The 8481-nt window shown below is 46.1% G+C and overlaps 1 pseudogene; it reads left to right on the top strand.

The window, feature by feature from the left end:
• The first annotated feature begins 3923 nt into the window (after positions 1 to 3923).
• On the top strand, positions 3924 to 4377 carry LOC118628460 (annotated as a pseudogene).
• Positions 4378 to 8481: the final 4104 nt, after the last annotated feature.

The raw sequence follows: 8481 nt of genomic DNA, 5'->3' as shown, positions 1-8481 counted from the left end.
AATATATTAAAAAAAGAACAAATATTAAGAGAAACATCTGTAAAAAAATAAATTAATAAAAAATATATATTAAAAGAAAAAATGAGAACTGCGTTCTGGCCGGTGTGGCTCACCAAAAGGTTTCCGGTTCCATTCCCAGTTGCCGGTGATCAATGTTTCTCTTTTACATCATAGTTCTCTATCTCTCTCTTCCTCCCTAAAACCAATAAAAAAAATTTTTTTTAATTTATTTTTTATCCTCATCTGAGGACATTTCTCCATTTTTTGTTCAGATAGAGTGGGAGGAGATAGAGGAAGAGAGAGAGAAACATCAATGTGAAAGGGACACATCAAGTGGCTGCCTCCCGCACAACCCAATCAGGGCCAGGGACGAACCACAACCAAGGTATGTGCCCTTGACTGGAATCGAACCCGCGACTCATTGGTCCATGGGCTGATGATCTAATCACTGAGCCAAACCAGCCAGGGCTAAAAAGATATTTTTAAAAAATGAGAATCAAAAAATGTACCCACCCACAATCACCCTTTGTACATGTGCATATGTGTATACATATCCATATATACATGTACATACAATTTTTCTTTTTTTTTAACCTCACCTGAGAACATTTTTTCCATTTTTTGTTCAGATAGAGTGGGAGGGAAAGAGAGAAACATCCACGTGAAAGGGACATATAGAGTGGTTGCCACCCACACGACCCAACCAGGGCCAGGGACAAACTGCAACCGTGGTACGTGCCCTTGGCGGGAACTGAACTCAAGTCTTTCAGGACCACAAGCCGCTCTAACCGCTGAGCAAAACCGGCCAGAGCTGGATATATCATTTTTATAACAGGCCTATGTTCACCATACGACACAAACATGAATGTTTATGTCAGCAATATTTATATTTCAGAAAACTGAAAACAACTCAAATGTTCCACCAATAGTAAAATGAATAAATTGTGGAATATTTTACACAAGGTAATGCTACATGCAAAGAGAATGATCAAACGACAACCATTTAGAACAATATGAATAAACTTCACAAACATAATGTCAGGCTATAGAAATCAGACTCCATACAGGAGCCAATTTATATGATTCATTTATATGAAGTCTAAAATAGAAAAAAAAATACTATGGTGTTAAAAGTCAAGGCTGTGGTTATAGTTGGAAGACAGCACCTAGAAGAGGACATGAGGGGCCTTCAGGGTACTGCTGGTGTTCTGTTTCTTTTTTTCCCTTTTTTTTTCTTACTTTATTGATTTTAGAGAGAAAGGAAGGGAGAGGGAGAGATAGAAACATCGATGAGCCCTGGCCAGTTTGGCTCAGTGGTTAGAGCATCGGCCTGTGGACCAGAGAGGCCCAGGTTCGGTTCCTGCTAAGAGCATGTACCTCAGTTGCAGTTTGTCCCTGGCCCCGGTTGGGGTTGTGTGGGTCGTAACCACTCGATGTGTCTCTCTTGCATTGATGTTCCTCTCTCTCTCTTCCTCTCTCTCTCCCTTCCACTCTGTCTGAAGATAAATGAAAAAATGTCCTCGGGTGAGGATGGAAAAAAAAAGGAAACATCGATTGGCTGCCTCCTGCATGCCCCCCACTGGAGATCGGGTCCACAACCTGGGCAGGTGCCCTGACTGGGAATCGAACTGGCGACCTCTTGGTGCATGGGTTGAAGCTCAACCACTGAGCCACACTGGCCAGGTATGTTCTGTTTCTTGATCTTTCTTGGTGGTTACATGATATAGTCACTATATGACATTTCATTGAGCTGTATGTTTATGATCTGTGCTCTTTTTGGTCATGTCTGATACACTTCAATAAAAAGAGGATGAATGTAAGGAGCATGTCACAGTCCCTGACACATAGTAATTACCTCAATAAATGTTAGCTACTGCAAAGGAATGAATGAAAACTCATGCTAGCCCTGGATGGGTAGCTCAGTTGGTTGAAGCATCCTCCCGATATGCCAAGGTTTCAGGTTTGATCCCTGGTCAGGGCATGTATAAGAATCAACTAATGACAATGAATGCATAAATAAGTTGAATAACAAAATTAGTCTCTTTCTCTCTCTCTAAAATCAAAATATAAAAAATTAAAAAGAAAACTCATGCCTTGCCTCCCAGTGAAATTCATAAATAATCAGAACCATGGACAGATCAGAGTCTGCCCTCAAGAAAGGTTGGAGGAAAAGGAAGAGATTCAGACAACACCAAATAGAGACTCTGAGAGCTTTTCCCTAAGTTAATGGTTCAGTGCCTTCTATGGGCATTGCTTCCATGAAGAAAAGAGACTCTTCCTAGGGGACCGTGGGTGTCTGTGTGTATTCATGCAGAATTCCATTCCATTTTAAAATGTCTGCAGCACCTGGGTTTTCTAAGCCAGTGAATGCTGAAAGCTCCCTAGAGAGGCAAGTGCTAGATTTAGTATATCCGATGGCTTGCTCAGGCTCTTGGAGGCTTTTGTCACTGTCTTGGGCTTATAGTTATCTGGTTGGGGGACAGGAAAGAAACTCTAGGCAGGGTAAAAATAACCTATGACAGAAGATCTTCTCTCTGTCATGCCCAAGCTCCAGGAAGAAAGACATATTTTATATCAATTTAATGAGCTGCTTTATTTGGTAGTGAGTTCCCTGTCACTGGGAGTATCCACACTGAGGCTACACAGCTCCCTTTCAGGATATTGCAAGGAGTACTCCTACAACATCAAGAACTTGCCCAGGTGCCCGCTGAGGGCACTCCAAGGCTAAAATTCTATTATTTAAATCAACACAAAATTTCCTTGAAGGCACGAACTGCTTCTTTCTGTATCTCCCTCCCCAAGTATTTTTCCTTTTTCCTAAGAATGGGAATATGTCATGTTCAGCAGGAAATTTGAAAAGCAGGGGAAAATTGTATTCTTATCACTGAATACTACTCAGCGATAAAAAAGAATGAATTATATATACACGTAATAACTTGGATGGAACTCAATGGCATGCATTATGCTGAGTGAAACAAAAAGCCAATCTCAAAAGGCCACATACTGTATGTCTCCACTTATGTAACATTCTCAAAATGATAAAGTCATAGAGATGGAGAACCTAAAGTCATAGGTTGGGGGAGGGGAGGGAGTAACTATAAAGGGCTGCATCTTTGAGGTCATGGGACATTCTTCATCTTACCTGTGGTGGTTACACAACTATACTCGCGTGCTTAAGTGACATGGAACTATACAACACTTAGAGTAATGACGATTTCCTGACAGTTTTTGATGTTGTACTAAATCATATAAGATGTAATCATTGGAAGAAAATAAATGAAATCTACATGACCTCTCTGTACTGCCTTTGCAATTTCTTGTGACTATAATTATTTCAAAATTTTAAAAAGTATATAGCTTTGGCTGGGTAGCTCAGTTGGTTAGAGTTATCATCCTGATATGCCAAGGTTGCAGGTTTGATCCCCGGTCAGGGCACATACAAGAATCAACCAATGAATCCATAAATAAGTGGAACAATAATGAATCAATATTTCTCTCTCTCTCTCTCAAATTAATAAATAAAAAGAAATTCGGCCCTGGCCAGTGTGGCTCAGTGATTAGAGCATCAGCCATGTGAATGCATTCCGGAAGCAGGTTCTCCAGCCCCAGTCCAGCCTCCAGATGACTGCACTCCAATCTACATCCTGACTGCAAGCTCACGAGAGACCCCAAATCGAAACTACCCACCCAGGGTGTCAAGGCACCCTGATGCACAGACACTGCATGTGAGATACATATTTATCATTTGAAGCCATGAAGTTTGGGGGGAAATTGTTACACAGCAATAGACAGTTAATACAAGCAGTTGGCTAGGTGATGGGGAGGATTCATACGGCAGGGAGAGAAGTCTGGGCAAAGGGAACAAATCGAATATAGAAGGCATAACAAAACCTTTTGCTTTTCTGCCCCGCCCCCGTCTTCTCTGCATTGGGAGCAGCTCCCCTCATCCCCTGAAAATGTATGCCTGCGCCAAGTTTGTCTCCTCTCCCTCCTTGGTCAGGGGCACCTCTCAGCTGAGCCGGTCACTGTCTGCAGTGGTGCTCAAATGACCAGAGACGCTGACAAATGAGAGCCTCAGCAGTTTGGCAGCCCCACGTTCCCGACCTCACTTATTTCTAGCCGCAGCATCCAAACCAGCGCCATTTCAAGAGACATCGACACAGCCGTCAAGTTCATTGGGGCTGGGGCTGCCACAGGAGGGGTGGCAGGCTGTGGGGCTGAAATTGGGACTGTTTTGGGAGCCTCATCATTGGTTATGCCAGGAAGCCTTCTCCGAAGCAACAGCTCTTCTCCTAAGCCATTTTGGGCTTTGCCCTCTCTGAGGCCATGGGGCTCTTTTGCCCGATGGTGGCCTTTCTCATCCTCTTTGCCATGTGAAGGAGCTGTCTCCACCTCCCAACCTCCCTTAGTTCTTTCTCCCAAGTCTTGTCTGCCTTGTATGTTTTTTCCTTGACCTCCCCAGGCAGCCTGGGGAAAGTGGTTGGCTCAGGGTTTGACAGAGGGAAGAAAAAAATAGGCACAACAACCAGAGAGAGGATGCTTATGGGGATGGAGTAGGCCAGGTCCTGGGGTACCCCAACTCAGCTGCAGGGCTGTCTCCTCCTCCCCAGAGTGCCCCGTGGCACAAAGGAGCTTGATCTAGACCTACAGCAACACCCAAGGGGGCTGAGATGGCAAGTGGAGGACAGCCATTAAGGTCACAGGCAGCGACTGCATCAGAGCTCTGAGTCCTTCCGGTCTGAACGGTGCCCCAGCAAGCTGCAGGGACCCGGGGCCAGGGCCCACCTGAGGAAGGAGGAGCCAGCAGGGACTTAGCTAAGATCCTCATCTCTGTCCGGAACTGGCAGATGCCATGGGAAGCAGTGACACGGAGGAGAGACACATCAAGCTCCCTTTCTGCCTTTGTCGCTTACTGTGTGGTCTTAGGCAAGTTATTTAACATAATGGAGCCTGTTTGCTCAGCTGTACAGACAAGACTCATGACAAGGCTTACCTGGCTGGGTTGGGCGCGGCTAAATGGGGTTGTGCGTGGAGAGTCATGTGTCAAAGCCCGGCATACAGTCAAACTTGGGGTCTGGTGATTCCATTTCTTTCTTCCCTGGGCAAAAATAGGGGTGGGGAGGTGAATGGACGAATGTGGTTACAAGAAGGTGGGCTTGTTTGGTTCACTCTGGATACCCACCTTCGGCAGCATAGAAGCAAAGCCAAGTACCCAGGAGGAGAGACGTTGCGGAGTTGTCATCCTGAGTTAGGGGGCGGGGCCGTGCCACTGCTTGGGGAGGGCAGAGAAGAACAGATTTGAACAGATACTTCACAAAGGAAGATAGAGGAATAGTCCATCACTTCATGACAAAGTGCTCAGCATCATTAGTGTGAAACTACTGACGTCAGTAAGATACTGCTACACCCCCACCGGAATGACTAAAATAAAAGTGACTGGCAATACCAGATGTTAGTGAGGACTGACATGTTTTTGGTGAGTGTGTACAGCGGTATAATCACTTTGAAAAAAGGTCTATATAATGAATCATACATCTATCTGATGACACAGAGATTCTACTTTTAGGTAAATGAAAAATACATATGCCCACAAAAAGACTTATAAAGTGTTCATAGAAGATTTATTCATAATACTCAAAAACCAAATAAAGCCCAGGTGTACAAACTGTTGTATATTCATACACTAGAATACTTCTCAGCAGTGAAAAGGAAAAACCTGTGCAGACTTATGCAACAATGTGGCGAAGTCTCAAAAACCTTGTGCTGAGTGGAAGGAAGCTTCACACAGAACAGTACACACGACACAGACTTTCACTTACATGAAGTCCTAAAGCAAGCAGACAATCTACGACAGAAAAAAATTAGGACAGTGGTAACCCCGGGGTGGGATGAACTGGGAGGGGACAAGAGGGGACTTTCTGGCGTGTGGCTAATGGTTCAGATCTTGGTAGGGTCTGCGCTACACAGTTATATGCATTTGGCGAAACTCAGCAAATATACACTTAAGATTTGGGCATTCCTGTTTGTGTAAATTTTATTTTTATTCCTCACCTGAGGATATTTTTCTATTCATTTTCAGATAGAATGGGGGAGAGAGAGAGGGACACATCGACTGGTTGCCTCCTGCACAATCCTGACCAAGGCTGGGGACCAATTGCAACCCAGGTATGTGCCCTTGACCGGGATTGAACCCTGCGACTCCTTGGTCCACGGGCCGACATTCTAACTGCTGAACCATCCGGCCAGGGCTCAATTTATGTAAATTTTATCTCAAGAGAAAAAAAAATTTATAAATCAAATTTGATCTCTATTTAATGATGTACATGATGAAGGATTTAGGGGGAAGTATACTGATGTCTACAACTTCTTAGAAATGCCTCAAAAATAGTGGACTGACAGCTGGACAGACGGATGGGTAGAAGGATGGACATGTGAGAAAGCAAGTCGAGCTAAATCGTAACAATAGAGTCTAGGAGGTAGATGTACAAGTTTGAAGATTTTCATAATAATTTTTTATATTTTTTACATTTACCAGTTTATCATGAAGGATACAAATCAACAGCCAGATGAAGAGGTACATAGGGAGCGGTCAGACAGGGCCTGTGCACAGGAGTTTTTGTCTCCCGAGAGGTTGGGGTGCGCCATTCTCCTAGCACATGGATGTCATCGCCAACTCCAAAGCTCAATCATTTTTATTTATTTATTATTATTATTTTTATCCTCACCCGAGGACATTTTTGCATTTATCTTCAGATAGAGTGGGGGGGGGAGAGAGAGAGAGAGAAACATCAATGTGAGAGAGACACACATTGACTGGTTGTTACTTGCACGACCCCAACTGGGGCGGGGACAAACAGCAACCTAGGTATGTGCCCTTAATGGGAACTGAACCCAGGACTCTCTGGTCCGCGGGCTGATTCTCTAACTGCTGAGCCAAACCGGCCAGGGCAAAGCTCAATCATTTTTAAAAATCAAGACAAAAATCACTTGGGATCCTTGGTACAGATGTAGAGTGCTGCCCGCCTCCCTCTCGCCTGCATGTGATTCCTGGGCTAGGACTGGGACCCGGTGCCTAGAACAGCTTCCATGGAAGATTCTCAAGCTCCGAGGGGCTCAGTCTCCCAGCGAGGTCCACACTCAGAGCCTTCCCAAGGAGTGCTCTTCTGAAGGGGTCTCTCCAGGGTCTTTTTCACCTCCTTAGGGTTCTTGCTTCTGTGCTAGCAGCCAGCACCGGCAGGAATCAGTTCTCATTACTAAATGCACACAGACCTCCAAAGTCTAAGCTGAGCCCAGAAGGATTCTGAGGCCTCTTTGGGCGGCCCGGCCCATCCCATCGCCTCCCTAAACTCTACAAGGCTCACACCTGGGTGCTTACCAGGTTTCACAGCCCTGCTGTGACCCAGATACCCAACAGGCAAAGAAGGAGAGGCAACTGGCAAACTGAATGATAATCTCTATCCTTAAGAGACAGCCCTCATCCCCCACCCCTGGTCCGCTCCCAGGGCTACCTCTCTGAGTCGGGTCAGTTCTCTTTGAGGCCCTGCCAGACCAGTCTCTGGCCTCCAGCCTCCCCCACTCAGGACTGAGGACTGTGGCCTGGCAGGTAATTGGCGTGGGAAGCCCAGAAGGAGGGGGAAGGGGACTCAGGGGAGGAGGAGCCCCAGGTGCAGCTGTTGATTAAGTGGCTCCTTCCCAAGGCCTGGGAGACCAGAGCTGCAGAGGCCCAGGGAGCAGCTGATCTTAAAGGAGACAAGACCCCATTCTAACCCTCATGGGGAGGGGGCAGGTCTGTCCAGGGGTTACCCTAAGATCTGTGGCTACCCGTGCCCCACTCCTGGAACTCCACTCTTCCTTCCTACAACCTGGGCTTCTTCACAGCTCATGCTCAGCATTTGTCCTGTCCTCTGGGGCTCCTCGGTAGAACCATTCAATGAGAGGGAAGCCAGTTAAGGAATCCATGTGACCAGGCCACACTGAGAAGCCCTAGGGAGTCCCTGGGATATAAGGCCCAGGAGAGGGAACCATAACTCCCAGCTCCAGCTCAAAGCAGGTGGGATAAAACTCAGACCAAGGAAAGCCCTGAAGAACCAGGTAGTCAGATGGCTGTGATGAACGGAAGCAATGACAGCCTCTTGACAATGCCCAGCCAAGGGCTTGGCATGAGAAGCACCTGAATTGTAACCACAGGCACATCCAAGGTTCTCAGAGTGTGGTCCCCACCAGCAGCAGCACCTGGGAACTTACTTTGCAGGTTTGACATGCAAATTCTCAGGCCCCCTCCTTCCAGACCTGTGCATCAGAGACGTGCCCAGCAATCGCACAAGCCCTCTAGGCGATTCTGGTGCACACTCAAGTTGGAGAACCACGGGCACAGTCTCACCGGACTCTGGAGCCGGCTGCCTACAAAACAGTCTTCTTCACAAATTTGTTCACAGTCATCAAACATTCATTAGCACTTTCTATGTGCTAGACCTCATATCA

This window comes from Molossus molossus, unplaced genomic scaffold (genome assembly GCF_014108415.1).
Source record: "Molossus molossus isolate mMolMol1 unplaced genomic scaffold, mMolMol1.p scaffold_m16_p_13, whole genome shotgun sequence".
Taxonomy (NCBI): Eukaryota; Metazoa; Chordata; class Mammalia; order Chiroptera; family Molossidae; genus Molossus; species Molossus molossus.
Note: the sequence above shows the minus strand (reverse complement) of the source record. Positions and strands in the feature narration are given on the sequence as shown.